Below are 4,468 nucleotides of genomic sequence, written 5' to 3' on the forward strand. Positions count from 1 at the left end.
CAAGAGTCTGATCAAGGTGTTGGCAAGGTTGGTTCTCTCTAAGGGCTGCTAGGGAAGAAACTGTTCCAGGCCTCTCTCTTTCTTTGGTTTGTAGATGGCCGTCTTCACATTGTCTCTGTGCATGTCCTGCACCTACATTTTCTCTCTCTCTTTTTTAAATGTTCAGTGATCTCTGAACTTTTTCCTACTCCCAAGAAACTGCCTTTACTGCTTCAGAACTTTGGTGTTATTGATCTCAGACACCACTTTGCTCTCCAGAATCCTGCAGGTGGTGGTCTTTTTATGGATTGTATGTGGTGGCTGTTATCCAGGGCATCACCAAGGTTCTAAATCCTCCAGTAGGTAGCGACCTCAGCCTCCACCTTGAAATTTATGATCTCATACTCCTGGGGTTGGTGCCCTGCCTCTGCCCCGACTTTGGGCCAGCTCTGACTCCGGGTGCAGCAGGATCTTGTTGAGCTGCTCCATCTGCATGGCATAGCAGGTCTCCACCTCCCTCAGGCTGTTCCCTAAATGGGGCTTCAGATTTCTAATTTAGTCCAGTTAGATCTGGACTAAAACTGTAGTCTCAGCTCTGTGAGTGTCATCTCAGCAGCTCCTATCTCAGCAGTCTGTAAGGTGACCACTGTGGTGCTCTCTCCTCAATCTGCTGGGACCTGTCTAGCTCCTATGAGTTATTCTGAGCTATCTCGTCATACTGGGCCTGGATGTCTGCTATGATCTTGCTGAGGTCCTGAGATCTGGGGGCACTCAACTCCATGGTCAACCAAGAGTGAGAAATCTGGTTTTGTAGACCATTTACTTCCCCTTCATCGTTCTTCATCATAAAGAGCAGCTCCTCCTGGAGAGCCTCGATCTCTGTCTCCAGCTGCAGCTAGCTGAGTCATATTGGTGTCATCAATGACCTTTTGGAACCCATTGATGTCACTCTCCGAAGACTGGTGCATGGCCAGTTCTAGTTCATATTTGACTCTGAAGTCATCAGTAGTAAGACAGGCATTGTCAATCTGCAGAATGATGTAAACATAGTCCACAAAACTTGCAAAGACTTGAGTCCTCAGGTTCTCGATTGTCTTGAAATAATTCCCCTAGTCTGATCTTGGATCCCTTCTTCTCCAGGTGTTCACAAATATTGTTCTCCAGTCTCCAATCATCAGCCTCCAGGCTTCTCACCCTCTGCAGGTAAAAGGCTAGGTGGTCATGCAGGCATTGTATAGTTTTCTTCTTGCTCTGGATATCTCCTATGCCCTCTAGACCCCAGCTCAACCCTACAGCCAGGCCCCAGACCCAAAGACACCCCACATGCTGGTGAAATGGGACACAGAATTCCTGGAGCCTGAACCCCAGCACCAGCACAGACTCTGGACACACTGTTGGCTGGCCAGGGGCAGTAGTTTGTGAAGAAGCTGGAACAGGTGATGAAGCTCATGCTGTTCAGGGATGAAGGCAAGACACCAAAACTCATGTTCAAGCAGCCCACATTTTCTCTTTTTATATGGACATCAGTCATATTGGATTAGGGCCCATTCTAATGACCCCACTTTAACTTGACTTCTGTAAAGACACCATATACAAATAAGGTCACTTTTGAGGTACTTGGGGTTAGGACTTCAACATATAAATTTGGGGGGAGACACAATTCAACCATAACATGTGTCTTCATCATAATTTTAAAAATAACATAGGATAGAATAAAATAGAAAGCAGAGGACATCATTTCTATGTGTGTGTGTGTGTGTGTGTGTCCTGAGTTGCAATATAAAATGTCAACAGTTAAAATTTCTAAAGCTGAAAATTTAGACTTTGGACTGAGGAAAATTTCAAAGGAGAATTTCAGAGCAGTTTGTTTCCCCTTCTACTCAAAAATGGGAAAAATGTTTCCAGCTGGTGTGATTCAGTTGGTTGGGCATCATCCCACAAACCAAAAGGCCACTGGTTTGGTTTATAGTCAGGGCACACACTTGGGTTGCAAATCCATTCCCCAGACTGTGTGCACATGGAAGGCAGCCAAACAATGTATCTCTCTCACACTGATATTTCTTTCCCTCTCTTTCTCCTTCCCTTCCATTTTCTCTAAAAACAAAAAATGAAAAAAGTGGGGAAAAGAAATCTGAGCGACCTTGTCATGCTTCCTGCTACTCATGGGCGCTTGTGTGTATAGGGCAGAGTTATCTTGGTAGATCACGTCCGCAGGTCTGTCTTGGCTGTGTCTGTGCCTTTCTGATCCGTGAAAGTCTTTAGAGTGATCCCCATTTATCCTCAATTTTGATTTTCAGTTACCTGCAGTCAACTGAGGTCCAAAAATATTAAATGGAAAATTCAGAAATAAACAATGTTTTATATTGTGTGGTATTGAGTAGCGTGATGAAATCTCACTACACACTCCATCCCCCCAGGATGTGAATCATCTGTTTGTCCAGTGTATTCACTCTATGTAGGCTCCCTGTCCAGTCACATGGTAGCCACTTTCATTTTCAGATCAACTACACAGTTATCCCAGTGTTTGTGTTCAAGTAACCCTTATTTTACTTAATAATGGCTGCAAAGTGTAAGAGTAGTGAGGCTGATAATTCAGATATGCCAAAGAGAACCGGTAAACTGCTCCCTTTAAGTGAAAATGTGAGTACAGTACAACAAGGTATTTGTAGAAAGAAAAACCACATTCACATAACTTTTATTACAGTAATTACTCCACTTTATTATTATTATTATTATTGCTGTTTATTTCTTACTGTGCCTAATTCATAAATTAAACTTTATTATAGAAATGTATATGTGGTGTATATAGGGTTCAGTATTATGCATAGTTTCAAGCATCACTGGGAGTCTTGAAACAAATCCCCAGTGGATAGGGTGGACCACTATATGTGTATATCGTCTGCTTTTCTCCTCCTGCGTATTGTGCACACTTGCCTTATTAAATTTCATTCTATTGGTGCAGGAGTCTCTTTGTGCTTTTTCCCCCTACAATGCTTTTATCCTTACTTAAAATTCCATTTGTAAAACTAATTTATTCTAAGCCTAACATTAAACTGAGTTACATGATATGAACTATATCTTATCTTTGTTAAGGGAAAATATTAGTTATACGCTGTGTGGAAGCATACTGTATTTCAAGTAATTGTGGCATTTAGTCAGGGCTAAAACTATAAATCACATCACCCTATCCTTGGAGACTCTAGCAAGGGCTCCAGGTAAAATTTCCAGAGATAGTTCTCCACTTATTGATGGAGGAAGTAGGACCGGCCTTGGCTCTTTGTATTTTATGCCTGAATAATACTTCACTTTACTCAGAATTTAATCACATTTGTGACTTGGCATCTGTAGTCATCTGGGTGACTGAATTTTTTATGCATTTGAATCAATTGACAGGAAAATATGTCTTTTCATATAATTGCTGTTTCTCCTAAACTGTGGAAAGGAATACCCATTGGTGGGTGCTGCTTTCCTAGTCAGGTCTTGGAAGCAAAGTTCAAGAAGAAATTATGTAAATGGACATCTCAGAGGAGGCTGCTTCAGTCACACAGAATGGGTAAACCTGTTTCTTTTTAGTTAAAAAATTCTGTGCCTCCTGATCCATGTAGCAAATATAGCACCCAGGGGCGCTCTTTCGCAGGTAAACTATTAAGGGCCTGAAAGAGGGAAATTCTGTGACACGTCAATTAAGTATAGAGAATAAGGCAATGCAAGTCTGTAGAGCTGTTATTTTATGTTTCATCTTCTTTACTGTCAATTGACTCTTGATTATGAGTCAGAGAGGATATTAGGAATTTCTACCCTGGTTCACCATTATAAAAAGGTCTTTAAGAGAAACCAACAGGTTTCCCCCCTGAAGTAATGTTTAAATGTAACTCCCTTACCAGCAATTCTGAATTTGGAGCGCAGCTTTACCTTTAAACTAGGCTGATATAATAAAAGTGAGAAATAAGAACTGTATTTTAACTGGTGGAAAAGGTGGTCATAGCCATAAAGCTGCTAACAAAACATCCCTTATAAGAAGTGCAGATAAAAGTAATCACGTTTATTGGGCCATACCTCTGTAAAGCTTGAGGTATGGCCAAGCTGACACAGAAAAGGCTGTTTTTTGTTTTTGTTTTTTTAATTTTAGCAACTCCATGTCTCCACCCTAAGGAGATAGGAATCAAGTAGTGGACCAATAAGGAAAAAAATTCAAAAGCCAGCCTCTTTGCTTTCAGAGTGTCATCATTTATGAATCACTCAACAGTTAGCTCCCAGTGCAGGATGAGTGATGCTGGGGAAACTGCTGGAGTCATAGCCATCCAATCCTGAGAAATTCATGGAGTCAGTTGGGTAGCTCCACCTTGCTACTAAGTAATCCCCTTCTTGATACAATCACAAATGTATTTATCTTGACAACTTTCTGAAATTTTCTTCATTTTCACATTACCAACTCTTCCCTGAATCTTCCTATCAAATGGATATTCCCAGATTACCTGATAGAAATTTT

At 41.2% G+C, this 4,468-nt stretch overlaps 1 pseudogene; it reads right to left on the reverse strand.

Annotated features, from left to right (window-relative positions):
* Positions 1–204: 204 nt before the first annotated feature.
* On the reverse strand, positions 205–4,117 carry LOC118976452 (keratin, type I cytoskeletal 18-like; annotated as a pseudogene).
* Positions 4,118–4,468: the final 351 nt, after the last annotated feature.

The sequence above is a fragment of the Sturnira hondurensis genome, unplaced genomic scaffold (assembly GCF_014824575.4).
Source record: "Sturnira hondurensis isolate 20B ecotype Veracruz unplaced genomic scaffold, ASM1482457v3 Scaffold0001721, whole genome shotgun sequence".
In the NCBI taxonomy this organism is placed as follows: domain Eukaryota; kingdom Metazoa; phylum Chordata; class Mammalia; order Chiroptera; family Phyllostomidae; genus Sturnira; species Sturnira hondurensis.